The sequence below is a fragment of the Dromiciops gliroides genome, chromosome 4, assembly GCF_019393635.1.
Source record: "Dromiciops gliroides isolate mDroGli1 chromosome 4, mDroGli1.pri, whole genome shotgun sequence".
Classification (NCBI taxonomy): domain Eukaryota; kingdom Metazoa; phylum Chordata; class Mammalia; order Microbiotheria; family Microbiotheriidae; genus Dromiciops; species Dromiciops gliroides.
The window spans coordinates 38,034-55,888 of NC_057864.1; the positions used below are offsets into that span (position 1 = coordinate 38,034).

The window sequence follows — 17,855 nt, forward strand, 5'->3', positions numbered from 1 at the left end:
TCTCTTCCTTGTAGGAGGTTCACATCCTATTTTGGAATTCTTGGGGTCCTAAGATGTCTTCCAAGGCAGGTACCTTTCTCACTAGGGATGTGTTTTGGGGGGTTAAATGTCATAAGGTGAACCTAAGGACACATTTGGTCCTTCTGTGCATGTTCAATGTGGTAAAGTGGCTTTTGAAGGACCGCCCCTTTTTGGGAGGAGACCATAATGAACAGCTGTGCACCTGCTGCTGCCCGGGAGAGCGTGAACAAGCACGAGGTACTTCCGGGATGCCAACTTGAAAACAGAGGGTAGAACGGAAGTTGGCTCGCTCAGTCTCGCACTCTCCAGCTTGGCGGCGCATTCTGGTGATCAGCTCTGGTTCTGAGCCTGGCAGGCAGTTTTGGGATTCGGTGAGTTTTATAAAAGAATATAGACTAAACTTAGATCTAAGATTATTCATTTGTATTTCTACTTTCCTATTTCCCTAATCAGTATCATCTGTTTGTTGGCTAATTAATTCCCAAACAATAAAAGCTAATCCCGGGGGTGGCTAGGTGGCTAGGTGGCGCAGTGGATAAAGCAGCAGCCCTGGATTCAGGAGTTCCTGAGTTCAAATCCAGCCTCAGACACTTGACACTTACTAGCTGTGTGACCCTGGGCAAGTCACTTAACCCCCATTGCCCCACAAAAAAAAAAAAAAAAAAAAAAAGCTAATCCCTCTCTGATTAAAGCTCAGAGGCTTCTTTTCTTACTGGTCTGGGAGATATATAGGGGAAAAGTTAAAGGGGTAGTTTAATGCTCTTATATCAAATTTTAAATCTCACATCATAAAGACACGCTTAAACTTGTCAGACCCCAAGGGTCTCTCTGTTTAGGATATCTCTTTAAGATCTGGTTTTAGGTACAGTTTCTGTTTTCTGTCATCTAGGAATATTAATGGCTATTAATGGTTAATAGTCCCTGGTTACTGTCTCCTCAGGCTTCTGTTGGTAGTGATGATTGATAGGGACACAAACCCTCTGTTACTGTACTGTTGATAAGAACGCAAACCTTAATTTCTCTTTTAGCTGATTATTTTATCTGTTAACCCTTTTGGTATCCTCCATCAGTGTTAGATCTCTAATTTCCTTACAGACATCTCAAACAAGATGACTAATAGACATCTTAAAACTCAACTTGTCCAAAACTGAACTAGCTATCTTCCCCCAAGGCAAGATGTTTCCACCCTCCTACTTTCCATATTACTATTGAGAGCAACACTATCCCCCCAGTTCCTCAGACTCACCACCTAGGAGTCATCCTCAACTCCACAGTTTCACTTACCCCACATAATCAAATATAGTACCAAACCTTGTCAATGTCATCTCTCAAATGAGCTCCTTTCTCTCCTCTGACACTACCAGCATCCTGGTGAAGGCCCACACCCCCTCACAACTGAGCTATTAAGATAGCCTACTGGGAGGTCTGATTCCCTCAATCTTCTCCCCACTAGGAGCCACTCTCCCCTCAGCCATGAGAGTGATTTTCCTACAAGGCCTTTCTGATCATGTCACTGCCCTACTCAATTAACTCCAGGGGTTCCCTTTAGCTTCCAGGATCAAATGTGAAATGTTGTGTTTGGCATTCAAAGTCCTGTATAACCTAGCCCTCTCCTACCCTTCCAGTCTTCTGACAGCTTACCCCAACACATATTCTTTGATTCAGAGATATTGGATTCCTGGCCTCTCTCAGTCTGAGCATTTTCTTTTCTTTTTTTATGTAGAGTTTTATTTTTTCCCCAATTACATATAAAAGCAATTTTAACATCTGTAAGAATATAATTATTAATAATGAAGTTCTATGATCCAGCCATTCTGGAGAGCAATTTGGAATTATGCCCAAAGGGCGATAAAGCTGTGCATACCCTTTGACCCAGCAATACCACTTTTGGGTCTTTTTCCCAAAGAAATCATGGAAAGGGGAAAGGGACCCACATGTACAAAAATATTTATAGCTGCTCTTTACGTAGTGGCAAGGAATTGGAAGTTGAGGGGGTGCCCATCAATTGGGAAATGGCTGGACAAGTTGTGGTATATGAATACAATGGAATACTATTGTGCTGTAAGAAATGATGAGCAGGAGGAGTTTAGAAAAACCTGGAGGGTCTTGCGTGAGCTGATGATGAGTGAGATGAGCAGAACCAGAAGAACATTGTACACAGTATCATCAACATTGAGTGTTGGTCTACTGTGATGGACTATATACTTCTCACCAAAGCAATGGCGCAGAAGAGTTCCAGGGAACTCGTGATAGAAGAGGATCTCCATATCCAAGAAAAAAAAAAAAAAGAACTGCAGAGTATAGATGCCAAATGAACCATACTATTTCTTTTGTTTTTGATGCTGTTGTTTTTTTCTATTTTGAGGTTTTTCATCATTGCTCTGATTTTTTCTCTTATAACATGACTAATGCAGAAATAAGATTGATGTTATTATGTGTGTGTGTGTGTGTGTGTGTGTGTGTGTGTGTATATATATATATATATATATATATATATATATATATATATATATATATATATATATATATATATATATATGTAACCTATATCAGATTACCTGCTGTCTAGGGGAGGGGGGAGGGAGGGGAGGGCGGGAGAAAAATCTGAAATTGTAAAGCTTGTATAAACAAAAGTTGAGAACTATCTTTACATGTAACGGAAAAAAATAAAATACTTTATTAATTTAAAAAAATAATAAAGTTCTAGGAGAAACCCAGACCTGTTAGTGTTAGCAGCTCTCTTCCCCTTCCTAGAAACCAGCCTGGGATGAGCCTTCAACTTTGCAAAAGTGATGCGGATTGATCCTTCTGATTAGCTAGGGGAAGAAGATCTCTAGACCTCTCCCCAAGTCATGTCAATCAAAGGAGCTGAATGATGCTAACCAATTAGCTTAGATCGATGTGTGGTGACCCATCCCTACCAGAAAGGGGATTTAACTTTTTATTTTTTATCTCTTTTTGGATACTGACTTAGTAGTGGTATTCCTAGGTCAAAGAGTATGCATGGTTTTATAGCCCTTTGGCCATAGTTCCAAATTGTTCTACAGAATGGTTGAATCGGTTTACAATTCCACCAACAGTGCATTAATGTTTCATTTCCCCCATATCCCCTACAACATTTGTCATTTTCCTGTGCTGTTCTATTATCCAATCCAACAGGTATGAGGTAGTACTCCAGAATTGTTTTGACTTGCATCTTTCTAATCAATAGTGAGTAAGAGCATTTTTTTTCAATGTGGCTCTAGATAGCTTTGATTATTTCATCTGAAAACTTTTCATATAATTTGATTATTTATCAACTGGGGAGTGACTCTTATTTTAATAAATTTGACTCAGTTCTCTATATGTTTGAGAAATGAAAACTTTATCAGAAAGACTTCAAAAATTTTTTTCAGTTACTATTGCTAACTGTGCTAATTTCTCTCCATCCTATTCCCTCCCCATGCCATTTACTCTATTATGTATCTCCTTTCACCCTGTCCCTCCTCAAAAGTGTTTTCCTTTTGACTACCCCCTCCCCCAGTCTGCCTTCCCTTACGTCACCCCCCATCCCCTTCCTGTCCTACTTTTCTGCAGGATAAGATAGATTTCTATATCCAATTGAATATGTATATTATTCCCTCTTTGTGCCAATTCTTTTTTTTTTCATTTGTTTTTTTGGTTTGTTTCGTTCTGGTTTTTTTGTGGGGCAATGAGGGTTAAGTAACTTGCCCAGGGTCACATAGCTATTAAGTGTCAAGTGTCTGAGTCCAGAATTGAACTCAGGACTTCCTGAATCCACAGCCAGTACTTTATCCATTGCACCACCTAGCTGCCCTTCTTTGAGCTAATTCTGATGAGAGTAAGGTTCACTCACTCCCCAGTACCTTCCTCATCTTCTCCTCCACTGGAAAAGCTTTTTCTTGCTTCTTTTATATGAGATAATTTATCCCATTCCACCTCTCCTTTTCCTTCTCCCAGTGCATTCCTCTCTCACCCATTAATTCTATTTTTTTTAAGATATCATCCCTTCACATTCCATTCACACCTGTGCCCTCTGTCTAAATATACTCTATACAGCTGCCCAAAAAATGATAAAGTCCTTATCAGTTACAAGTATCTTCCCATGTAGAAATATAAATAGTTTAACCTTTTAATATCCCTTATGATTCCTTTTTCCTGTTTGCCTTTTTATGCTTGTCTTGAGTCTTGTATTTGAAAGTCAAATTTTCTATTTAGTTCAGGTCTTTTCATCAAGAATGCTTGACAGTCCTCTCTTTCATTGAATACCCACTTTTTCCCCTGAAGGATTATACAAAGTTTGGCTAGGTAGGTGATTCTTGGTTGTAAGCCTAGTTTCTTTGCCCTCCAGAATATCATATTTCAAGCCCTCCCATCCTTTAATGTAGAAGCTGTCAAATCTTGTGTTCTTATGACTGTGACTCCACAATTCTTGAATTGCTTCTTTCTGGCTGCTTGCAATATTTTCTCCTTGACCTGGAAGTTCTGGAATTTAGCTATAATAGTCCTGGGAGTTTTCTTTTGGGGATCTCTTTCAAAAGGTGGTTGGTGGGTTCTTTCAATTTCCATTTTACCTTGTGATTCTAGAATATCAGGGCAATTTTCCCTGACAATTTCTTGGAATATTATGTCTAGGCTTTTTTTTTTCGGGGGGGGGGGATAGAATTATGGCTTTCTGGTAGCCCAATAATTTTCAAATTCTCCTGGATCTATTTTCCAGGTTAGTTGTTTTTCCAGTGAGATATTTTACATTACCTTCTATTTTTTTTTCATTCTTTTGGGTTTGTTTGTTTCTTGATTTATTATAAATTCATTAGCTTCCATTTACCCAATCCTAATTTTTAAGGAATCATTTTCTTCAGAGAGCTTTTGTACCTCTTCTTCCAATTGGCTAATTTGGCTTTTCAAGCCATTCTTTTTCTCATTGGCTTTCTGTACCTCTTTCACCATTTGGCCTAGTCTGTTTTTTAAGGTGGTATTTTATTCAGTATTTTTTTGTGTGTCTCCTTTTTTTCCATGATTTTCTTTAATTACTCTCATTTCTCTTCCAATTTTTCCCTCTACCTCTCTTACTTTATTTTCAAAGTCCTTTTTGAGAGGTTTTATAGCCTGAGACCAATTCATATTTTTCTTGGAAGCTTTGGATGTAGGAGTTTTGACTTTGTTATCTTCTTCTAAGGGTATATTTTGATCTTCCTTGGCACTATAGTAACTTTTTGTTGTCAGATTTTTTTTTGTTTGCTCATTTCCCCCAGCCTATTTCTTGACTTTTAACTCTTTGTTAATGTGGGGCACTGCTTTCAGTGTGTAGGAAGCACTATCCCAAGCTTCAGGGGGTTTGTGTAGCTATTTTTAGAGATACTTCAGGATTTTGTAAGTTTTCAGTTCTTCCATGGTGGTATGATATAAGGAGAGGTACAGTCTGGGAATTTTCAATGGCTGTCCCCCATATCTGGAATACTCATCATTCTCAGTTCAGACCACTGACCTCCTGCCTTCTTTCAAGTTCCAGTTAAAAACTAAAAACTTTCTACAGGAAGCCTTCTTTAACCCCTCTTAATTCTTGTTCCTTCCCTCTCTTAATTATTTCCTATTTTTCATGTACTTAACTTGCTTTGTATATATTTGTTACATATTATCTCTCCCCCATTAGATTGTAAACACCTTGAGGGTAGGGACTGTCTTTTACCACTTTTTGCATCTCCAGTGCTTAATAGAATGCCTGGCACATAGTAGGTATTTAATAAACATATATGGAATTGAAAACTTTTAGTACCTGATATGACCTTAGCATATCATTCTCTTCTCCCTATCCTCCTCTTCCTCCCCCCTCCTCATGCATCTTCTCATGTTGTAATGTAGTCTGACAAAAGAAGCAGGATGTCCCAAGATTCTATCTCTAATACCCCTATAATATCCTCTTCACTGTTACCTCCACATTCATCCTTGTCTTCTTGTGTACTTTTAGAAAGAAGTCTCCTACATTCTGTTACTCTGTATCTGTTGTCTGCATTTATTTACTCCTCCATTTCTATTGTTTGGTGTGTTTAAGAAACAAATAATCTCTTAGATTCTGGTTTTCTTCCTAAAATATTCTGGACTCCTCTTTATTACTGAATGACTACCTTTTTTCCCCTGCATTATTACATTCACATTTATCTGCAGGAAGGGTCATCCCAAGCTGCATCCTGAGCTTCACTGCTCTCTGGAACACATTTTTCCATTGCCTCCTCATTTGTACTGGGTTTGCATTAGTTATAGTTTGCATTGTTCCAGTGTCCTTTCCATTGTATTCAATCATCTTTTTCCTAAATGCCTGAAGGACTTTGTTTCTGAATTGAATTGTTAAATATAACCACTACCATCTTGGAGTTTGTAGCCTTGGATATTTTCTAGAGGTGATCTGAATTCTTTCCGTTGGAATTTAATTTTCTGTGCTCAGAAGTTCTGGCCAAATCTCTTTGATTATTTCCTTCATGATTGTGTCAATGTTTTTTATACAGTGGTGCTCTTCTGGGAGCCCTATGATCCTTATCTTGTCTGGACATCGTGTCTTTGAATTCAATATGTTTTGCTTCTGAGTGGGCAGATTTTCTCTTAATGTTAATGATCTTTGTTTTTCTTCTAGGTTGTCCTTTTTTTTTTTTTGTATTTGCATTCTCAAGCTATTGTTCTCTTTTGTTTTCTTTGGGGAGCCTTTCGAGAGCAGATTCTAGGGTTTTTGTTCCCTCAGCCTCAAGTCCCTGGCCATATAACAGAGAAAGAACACACAAAAAGAAGAATGAAAAGTGATTGGGGTGGAGAGATCGTACCCAATTTAGGGCATGGTAGAGAAGTCAATCAGAGAAGTCTGAAAGAAGTAGGACCAGGTGAGAAATAAGACGCCTGTGATGAGCTTTTTCTTTAAAAAAAAAAAAAAGGTTTGAAGTTTATTCCCCACCCCAACCCACCCCAGTCCCCATGGTGGTGAAGGATAGATGTAGGAAGCTTAAGAAAGAAAAAGATTTGGAATAGCTTCTGTTAGGTGTGAGTCCATTAGAGTCAATGAGGGAATCAAATAAATACCAGTTATCCATTGTTAACATGAATATATGGATCACCTGGATTTGATGGAGGTACCTTATTATCCAAAAGTATTTTTATGAAACTCTGGATTAATAGGATTGATAGGAGAAAAATGTCCTTCAACTGAACTCCAAAATGAACCCAGATAGCTAGCAGATAAAAGACCCTACCTTGTGACTTCTTTTCCCTCAGGATAGTAAGTCCCTATCTTATGATAACATCTGGGCATCCTCATCCTTGCCAAACCCTTTTTTGGAATCCTGCAATCTTATCATGATGCTTCTGTATTTCCTCCATACTTGTTATAACTGAAATTGCTAAACTGCTTTTTGTTTCTGGGTTGATTTCTGTATCATGCTATTGAAACTGACAATGCCCTGTAATCAGTGGATTACCCTATATTTTAATATTCAATACCATCAATAAAAGGCCTGCCTTCCTTTAGTGAGAACTCACACTATAAATACTATACAAGAAGAGTGACTCAAGAGACCTTAGAGAAAAGAAGAGATTTATAAAATCTTGGAAATCTCAAAGTGTAAAAGAGCAGTAAATCTCTCAGTGATACAATGATCCAAGACAATCCCAAAGGACTAATGATGAAGTATACCTCCAAAGAAAGACCTGATATTGATTGAACACAGACTGAAGCATGCTGTTTTTCACTTTCTTTTTTCCTGTAAAAAATGATTAATATGGTAATGTTTTAAATAATTGCACATGTATAACCTATAACTGATTGCTTATAGCCTGGGGGCAGGGGGGTTGGGGAGGGAAGAAGGGATAGAATTTGGAGCTCAAAATTTTAAATAAATGTTAATTATTTTAAAATGTTTAAAGAGCAATAAATCCCTCAATTGTTCAAAATTAAAATAGAATAAAGGAAGTAAAAGTGAAAACATGGCTTACAAAAAGACAAGAAAGCAGATGCTCTAAAGAAGAATCCATAGTGGGGCAGCTAGGTGATACAGTGGATAAAGCACTGGCCCTGGATTCAGGAGGACCTGAGTTCAAATTCGGCCTCAGACACTTGACACGTACTAGCTGTGTGACCCTGGGAAAGTCACTTAACCCTCATTGCCTCACAAAAAAAAAAAAAAGAAGAATCCATAGTGATGAAAAATGAAACAGCAACTTTATGCACAGGATGGAAAATTGTTTTCAAATATCAGAATCTCTGATAAAGTGAATTATATCCTTATGGAAATGGGGTGGGGGGAATGAAATGGAAGACCATCTGATTCCAAATGCATTGGAGAAATATAAATTTGTGCATGTGATAGCTGGAAATGTATATGATACCTCCCAAGTATCAGGGTATCCTCAGATCTGGCCAACTTCTCCCATATATGATCCATAAGAAGGCCTCTTAACTCATTCTTTTGATTCTCCAAGGTTTTAGAGTTCTAGGGATACCTTTATATCATTTATTTATCATAAAGAAATTGGCAAAGTTTTTCTTATGAATTAGCTTAAATTAAGCCCAAGTTAATGAAATATTGCTATTTTAATCAATGAAGGAATTCTCTTTCCTCCATTATAGTTAATCTTATTTCTATGTAACTATTATAATTAAAGAATTATATGCCATAGACAAATGAAGGCAATTTTCCTAAAGCAAAGGCACAAGACTATGGTGCATTACACCCAGAGTGACCTCAAGTCCTCAGTGTAACAGCAGATAACTCTCACTTGGCTCAAAAATATCTCATTCCACTCAGTGCAGTCCATATTCTGATGAATATCTCTTTAGAATCCTTTTCATGTTTTCTTCTAGATAAGATTTTACTCCAGCCTCTCAGGAAATAAACTAGATATTTTCATTTAACTTTGTTCTCTTTTAAGTACTCATGTAAATCTCTTTTTTTCTCCAGAAAACACTGAACTTGCCAGTTTCTCACACAAACTCTTCACAGAATTTTCAGTATAAGATATATCTCAAATCAGTTCCAAAAAGAATGAAATTTCACATCACTCTCTTTCTACCCCAGAGATCCAACTGACATTAAAAATGCTTTTCTCAAAATTCAATTGGGGTCTTTGGTCTGAGAGAGACAACCACTGACCATCCTTTTTATTAATAACCTGCCAGCCTATTAATAAAAATTATTCAGTTACCCAGAAACTATGTCTCTCATATTTTTAATCATCATAGAGGCTTGGATTAAAAAAACAATTTTGGAGTGAGCTCCTGAACTCATGACATGATCGCTCCAAAAAAACACCCAAATAACACCACAGGAAAATGCCCAGAGCAGCAAAACTCACAGAAGAATGTGCTGAAATCATCTTCTAACCAAGAACGGCTTGGAAGGTCAGAAGGAGGGAGCTGCTGTGCTAATACAGGAGTTGAGCCCAACCCCACAGTCACCCTGACACAGATCCAATCCCAGGAAGGCCTCACCCGAGAAGCAGACCCCCAGAGGCTCTGAATCAGCTGAACCACCAGTGTCGTCTAGAACTAAGCTCACAGTCTGGTGAGAGGGCTGAGCCCTGGGCAGGGGAGAGACTACAGGGGTCTATGCTGGTGCTAAGGCAGAACTTGTATTTTACACTCCTGCTGAGAACCAGGAGGTAGGCTTGAGTAGCAGTTGCCCAGGTGGGAGAGGGGCACAGGCTCATCGGAGCTAACAACCACAACACACAAAGCTGGTTGATTAGCAAGTTGGTCTGGGGTCATATAAGGTCCAGGGAACAGGCCAGATGAGTGAAGAACCTGATTCTCTTTAAATCATACCACCTGGGACTTCTTAAGCTTGGGATACTGCAGCCTGGAAACAGTGCTCCACTTTAAGGAGCTAAAAGTCAAGTAAAAGAAAAGCAAGATGAGCCGACAGAGAAAGGTGAGGTCCACAGAAAGTTTCTTCAGTAACAAGGCACCCTCAGAGGAAGATGTCAACATCAGGGCCCCTATATCTGAAGCTTCCAAGAAAAATATGAATTGGTCTCAGGCCATAGAGGTGCTCAAAAAGGACTTTGAAGATAAAGTTAGAGAGGTAGAGGAAAAAATGGAAAGAGAAATGAGGGTGATGCAGGAAAGACAGGAGAAAAAAGCCAACAGCTTGAAAAGTCAAATTGGCCAAATGGAAAAGGAGGTACAAAAGCTCTCTGATGAAAATAATTGCCTAAGAATTAGGATCGAACAAATGGAAGCCAGTGACTTTATGAGAAACCAAGACACAATAAAGCAAATCCAAATGAATAAAAAAAATAGAGGGCAATGTGAAATATCTTCTGGGGAAAACTGCTGACCTGGAAGATAGGTCCAGGAGAGAAAATTTGAAAATTATTGGTCTACCTGAAAACCATGATCAAGGAAAGAGCTTAGACACCATCTTCCAAGATATTCTCAGGGAAAATTTCCCTGAAATTCTAGAAGAAGAAGCTAAAATAGAAATTGAAAGAATCCACCGATTACCTCCAGAAAGAGATCCCAAAAAGAAAACTCCTAGGAATATTATAGCCAAATTCCAGAGCTCTCAGGTCAAGGAGAAAATTGCAAGCTGCCAAAAAGAAAGAATTCAAGTACTGTGGAGCCCCAGTAAGGATAGCACAAGATCTAGCAGCTTCTACATTAAAGGACCAGAGGGCATGGAATATGATATTCCAAAGGGCAAAGGAAATGGGATTATAACCAAGAATCACCTACCCAGCAAAACTCAGCATTATCTTTCAGTGGAAAAAATGGGACTTTAATGAAAAAGACTTTCAAATACAAGACCCTAGAGAAGCATAAAAGAAATGGAGCTGGGGGACATGCCTGGGGTCATACAGTGGGTGACTGTCTTGTGTCTGAGGCCAGGTTTTGGCTGGGATTCCCCTGGGTCCAGGGGTGATGATTTGTATACTCTGTCACTTAGCTAGATGATAACATTTTTAGGGTTAAATTGAAGGGTGAAGGGAATTCACTGGGGGAGGGGGAAGGGCAGAAGCAAAATCCTACATGAAAGAAACAGGAAAAGGCTTATGGAGTGGGGGAAGAGATGGAAGAGGAGCAGGGCAGTAAATGAATTTTACACTCATCAGAAAAGGCTCAAAGACCTTAAACTCATCAGAGCTGCCTCAAGGAGGGACTAACAGACACACTGAACTGGGTGGAGTAATCTATTTAATCTGGGCAGCAAATGAGCCCAACACTCATCAGAATTGGCTCAAAGACCTCAATCTCATTAGAATTGGCTCAAGGAGGGACTAATGTACACACTCAATTGGGTGGAGTAATCTCTATAACCCTGCAGGAAAATAGGAGGGGAAGGGGATAAAGAGAGAGGGGCAAAAGAAGGAAAGGCAGAGTGGGGGAGGGGACAGACAGAAGCAAATCCCTTTTCAAGAGTGATAGGATGAAAGAAGATGGATGATAGAATAAATATCATAGGGAAGGGAATAGGATAGAAGGGAAACAGTTAACAATAGTAATCCTGAAAAAGAGAAAAGGGGGGAAAATTGTACAAAAAATATTTATAGCAACTCTTGGTGGAGGCTAAGAATTGAGAATCAAGGGAATGTCCATCAATTGAGGAATGATGGAAAAAGCTGTGTTATATGATTGTAGTGGAATGGTCTTGTGCTACAGGAAATGACAAACAGGATGATCCCCCCAAAACCTGGAAAGACTCATGAACATTGATGTATAGTGAAGTGAGCAGAGCTGGGAGGACATTGTGCATAGTGACAGCAGTATTGTTCAGTGAGCAATTGTGAATGACTTAACTGCTCTCAGCAATGCAATGATCCAAGGCAATCCCAAGGAACTAATGAGGAAGCTTACTATGCACCCCTCTAGAAAGAACTGATAAAAAGAACACTTGTGGATTGTACATATATAACCTGATTGTGATCTTGAGGAGGGGGGAGGAAAGGGAGAGAGGGAGAAAAATTTGGAACTCTAAATCTTATGGAAATGAATGTTGAAGACTAACTTTACATGTAACTGGAAATAAAATAAATGTTGATGAAAAAAATTCAATTGGGCTCTTAATGACTATGCATTAACTCTGACACTTTGGGCTGATCTCTGTTTTTCAGTTTCCTTCTATAAGTTGATGAGGGTGAGACCATTTAACACTGAAGGGTCTTTAAGCAATGTGTTCTATGACTTTTGATGGTTTAGGAGTTGGTGACATTCAAGGATGTGGTTGTGGACTTCACGCAGGAGGAATGGGGCCACTTGGACCATCCTCAGAAGGAGTTGTACAAGGAGGTCATGCTGGAGAATGCCCAGAACTTGCTTTCCTTGGGTAAGGAACACTTCCCCTGGCAACTCTGAGTCTTTATCTTCATTCCCTAGTATGCAGGGTTTGAAGGATTTATCAGTTGTTGTTGTTATTCAGTCATTTCAGTTGTATCTACATCTTCACAACCCCATTTGGGGTTTTCTTGGCAAAGATACTGAAGCAGTTTGCCATTTCCTTCTCCAATCTGTTTTGTAGATGAGGAAACTGAGGCCAACAGGATTAAGTGACTTGCCCAGGGTCACATAGCTAGTAAGTATCTGAGGCCAGATATGAACTCAGGAAGACAAGTCTTCCTAACTCTATGCAAGGCAGTGTATCTCCTGTGCCATCTAGCTGCCCCAAATACCAGTTATTAGAAAGGGGGAAATGATGGTCTCCCATGTCTAAGAGAGAGGGTCTTCCTGCTGTCTAGTTCTCCTATCACAAGGTCTTTGTACTGTGTAATAGTAACCTAAGGGTTTTCTTTGCTCCTACAGCTATATTTTGCCAATTCTACGTAGCTTAAGGTCAAAGATCAAATCAATATTGAAGAGTCTCTGACATGGACGTGATCTCTGAAATTCTTTTCTCTACCTGAACATGACTTTTGCCTGCTCTGAAAACTGCTCAGACAGCTTTTCCTTCAACCCCTTCCTCTTTGGGGAGGGTGTAATATTTGGAATATTCTTTTGAACAAGCATAATGTTGTAGCTCATATCCCCTAGTTATCCCTATGGTACCAAGTTTTTCCTTAATCTTATTTGCTCTTGCCCTAAAATGAAAGCATAGATGGTGGGAAAGGAAGGGAAGGGATTAAGCATTTATTTTCACCTACTATTTGCCAGGTGCTGTGCTAAGTACTTTCTTTACAATATTATGTCTTTCATCCTCTCCATAACCTTTAACGTCAGATGATATTATTATCCCCATTTGACAGTTGAGAAAACCGAGCAAGCAAAGGTTAAGTAACTTGTCCAGGGGCACATAGCTAGCAACAGTTTGAGGCTGGATTTAAACTCAGGCATTCCTGACTCCAGGCCCAGGGCTATCTCCAGCTGCCTCTAGTTTCTACAGAATGGACACTATGGAGTACATCTATTTATGAAGATGGCACACCAAGACCAATTTCTTTTTTGCAGGGCAATGAGGGTTCAGTGACTTTCCCAGGGTCACACAGCTGGGAAGTGTAAAGTGTCTGAGGCCTGATTTGAACTCAGGTCCTCCTGAATACAGGGCTGGTGCTTTTTCCACTGCCCCACCTAGCTGCCCCCAACACCAGACTTGTTCTATGATCTTCTCCCTGAGCTGTCCTCAAAGCTCCCCAAAAGAAATGCTATGGAAACTGTATTTCCAAAGTCATGGGAACCATCATGTGGTCCTTACTTGCATACCCCTGTGGATGACAAGACACATAACTGGGACCAACCACGTTTTATTGAGTTTTCCAACAGGAGAATCTTACCCAAAGAGGCAAATACTGCCCAAATGAATAATACACAAGGATTATATAGATTTCACGAGTGAGAAACAAGGCAAAAGATAATTCCTCCAGGTCCCCATTGCTGAGGCTTGAGTCTGATCTGACACAATTTTTTTTACCAAGTTTCGAGGTTAGGAGTTTCTTCCAGAATGAAGCGTAATTGGATTTGAGGCAGGGGGGCAGATGGGGACTTGGCTGTTTCTGAGAACAGGTTGTATGTCACAATAATATGGCACATCCTATTTTGGGTTTCTTCCATTAAAAGCGCTAATGGGTGAGTATAGACTCATATGTGTGAACATAATGGAGGAGCTCTCTATCCATACCGCTTTCCCTAAAGACAACTAAATTTCAAATTTCTCTCCATCCTCATTCCTAACTGATTTCCCTGCCCAGGGCTTCAAGTTCCCAGAGAAGATGTGATCTCTTATTTTGAGCATAGGGAAGCAACATAGATATCGGAGCAAGAAGGCCTGAGAAGCCACAGTCTAGGTTAGTGAAGTGAAAGCAGGTATATGAGAGTTATGATTACAAGAGGCTTCTACCAGAAAGATCTGTGAAGGAGAAAGAGGGCGATGAGAAGTTTTATTATCAGAATTAAGTGATATATCTTATACAGAAAATTCTGTGAAGAGTTTGTGAACAAGTGGCAAGTATAGTGTATTCAAGGAGAAAAAAAGATTTACATGAGTAAAGTTATAAAGAAGCAAGTGCTAGGTTTGGGGGCAGGAAGACATGACTTGGGATTCTCTTTAAGATTTTTTAGCAGTGCCTTCCTGGGTCTATTGCTGAACTGCTTCAGTTTCCATATCTGTAAAAGGAAGTGCCTCTGTGGCCTTTCAGTTCCCTTCTTATAATAATCCTGTGTTTTTTTTTTTAATTACTGACAAGTCAGCTATACTTTCAATGAAACTCTACTAACCTATGTTGCCAACCAATTACTTCAAAAAGTCCCCAGATAGCAAAATAACATAAGCAGAGGGATAAGTTCAAATCAGAAACAACCTTAGCATGACAACGAGTGGCAATTTAATGTCTGTGGTTAAAGAACACTTGTGGGGGTCCATGATAGTTTGGCCTCTACTGTGCATGCCTGACAATCATAGTTTTCAAATACCCAGCCACCTTTCCAGCAATAATGCAAACCCAAGTGATTTAATTTAATTTGGTGAGTATGGCTTTTATGAGATGTGATTACAAGAGAATCCAGGAATGACAACTATTCTAGTCCAGTTACAGACAGCCCATGTGGACCTGTACATGCCTGTGACTATTTATTTGCACATGAATGTCCATACTTCCTGGAAGTTTGGAAACAATTGGATATCAAGTTGAGGCACCAAAAGGATATGTTGCACTTAGAAGCAGTCAGAGTTTGATGTACTCACTGCATGATTCCCCAAAGCAGCATATACCTGATCATGACAGTTTGGAATCACTGCAGGAAGAAACCTTTTTTTTTTTTTTTTTTGGTGGGGCAGTGCAGGTTAAGTGACTTGCCCAGGGTCACACAGCTAGTAAGTGTCAAGTGCCTGAGGCCAGATTTGAACTCAAGTCCTCCAGGGCCGGTGCTTTATCCAATGTGCCACCTAGCTGCCCATGGGGGAAAAAAAAAAAAACCTTTTATGTTTAAAACATGCACACATTTATTGTCCCAGAGGGGGAAAAATAACTTTGTAAACCAATTGATCTATTATTCATTGCTTAAGGTATTATTTAAAAAATTTTAGCTGAAATCCCTTGGACCACTGTCTCAAAGCTCCAAGGGGTTAGTGAAGGACTGAATGGGAAAAGCTGCAAGAGGACTAATCATGAAGCATGCTATCTACTTCCTCGCCAAAGGATGATGGACTCAAGTTCCTATATGAGACATATATTTCCAGACATGGGAAATGCTGAACATTTTTAAAAATTCTGTCTATTCCAAAGATTTTCTTGATTTTTAGTCAGCAGGGTCATTTAAAGATAAGTTGTTAAAAATGAATAAGTTATGACTGTCCCAAAAGAGTAGTAAGCCAAAATGAAATCTTTTATGCCTCAGGTAAGTACAAAAAACAGCACTGCCATTTTCAGCATGTAATCTCAGATAGTGCAACAGAAAAAAAAAGAAATTGAAAGTGACCACCAGGGAAATTACATTATTCTTACAGATATGATATAATGATACGAAATTATGTGAATATTTAATATATGTGCACCAAATGGCATGATATCTATGAAGAAAGGATTAAAAGTGCAGGCAAGAAAAGTGAAAGTAAGAAGGAAAGATTGAAAGTAAAAACAATTTCTGGTACTATCAACAGAGAATTCCCAATCACAGGGTTTGAGATCTAGTCTTAACTGCTGGGATTTGGATTAAATCATTCAGCCAATCTAAACTCATAACCTAAATTGTGAATGTCATGAGAATGTTAACCCTGCCTATGTCACAGGTTGTCAGAGGATCCAGTGTGGTTATGTGTGAAGCTCTTTGTAAATTAAATCTTCCTTTGGATGTGAGTTAATGGCATTTTCAAATGATTTATTCTGCTCATTTAAGTTTGAGGAATTTTCTTTTTGCCCAGAGAAATAGAATGTAATTTAGTTTATATCCTACCCCTAGAATAAAGGGGATATAATTACATATGTTTGTATGTGTCTGTGTACAAATGTTTTATTATTGGTTTCTTTCAGAAGGTGAGATCACACTTAAAATGAAAGAGACTCTGGCAGAGCTAAGCCTTTCTGTGAAAGAAACTCACAAGCAAAAATCCATGAGTGATGGTCCCTGTGACTTGACTTGGAGAGAAACCTGTGCTGAACAACAGAGAATCCACACTGGAGAGAAACCTTATGAATGTAATCAGTGTGGAAAGGCTTTAAGATCCAGCTCCAATCTTGTTCAACATCAGAGAATTCACACTGGAGAGAAACCTTATGAATATAACCAATGTGGAAAGGCTTTTGTTCAGAGCTCTTATCTTGCTGAACATCAAAGAATCCACACTGGAGAGAAACCTTATGAATATAACCAGTGTGGAAAGGCTTTCAGATGCAGCTCCAATCTTGTTCAACATCAGAGAATCCACACCGGAAAGAAACCTTATGAATGTAATCAATGTGGAAAAGCTTTCAGATGTAGCTCTAATCTTGTTTGACATCAGAGAGTTCACACTGGAGAGAAACCTTATGAATGTAATCAGTGTGGAAAGGCTTTTACTCAGAGGATCCACACTGGAGAGAAACCTTATGAATGTAATCAATGTGGAAAGACTTTCATAAGGAGCTCCACTCTTGCTTTACATGAGAGAATCCACACTGGAGAAAAACATTATGAATGTAATCAGTGTGGAAAGACTTTCACACAAAAGGGCCATCTTGCTTTACATGAGAGAATCCACACTGGGGAGAAACCTTAAGAATGTAATCAATGTGGAAAGACTTTCAAGCGGAAAGCCAGTCTTGCTTTACATGAGAGAATCCACAGTGGAGAGAAAACTTATGAATATAATCACTGTGGTAAAACTAAAGTCATCCCTTTTTTTTCAGCAGAGAGTTCATAGGAGATAGGAATCTTATCATTGATATGAATGAGGAAAGGCATTGAAATGGGGTACAGAGCTTAGACAGCAGAAAATTCCCTCTGGGTATCTATGAACTCACTGTGTGAGGACATTCAGCCAGAGATCATCTTTTATCCTCTCATCCTGGAATTCATGCTAAAAAGAACCTTAGAAATGTGCCTTTTTCTGGAACATCAAGGTCACTGGTATACGTTAAATTTTTTGTCTGACTGTAACAGAATGGTGAGATAAGGGAAACTAATTCATGCCAACCTACCACATTGCAAAACAATAAAAGAAGGCAACAGGCTCATAAACTTCAGGATCACATGAAAGAAGACATCTGGATGGTCTTAAAAAGAGAATATCTTCAGAATAAGGAAAAGGACTCACTTCAATAAGGGAAGAAATCAGAGTTGTTTGACCAAGGGTACAAAAACTGGGGCAATTTAGGGCAATTTTGTGGTTTCCCACAAGTCTTATTGTCAAATGCAGAAAAATGCATCCTTTTTAGATAATAATGCAATAAAAATG

General features: G+C 39.0%; 1 pseudogene; it reads left to right on the forward strand.

The window, feature by feature from the left end:
* The first annotated feature begins 207 nt into the window (after positions 1–207).
* Positions 208–17,321, forward strand: LOC122753529 (annotated as a pseudogene).
* Positions 17,322–17,855: the final 534 nt, after the last annotated feature.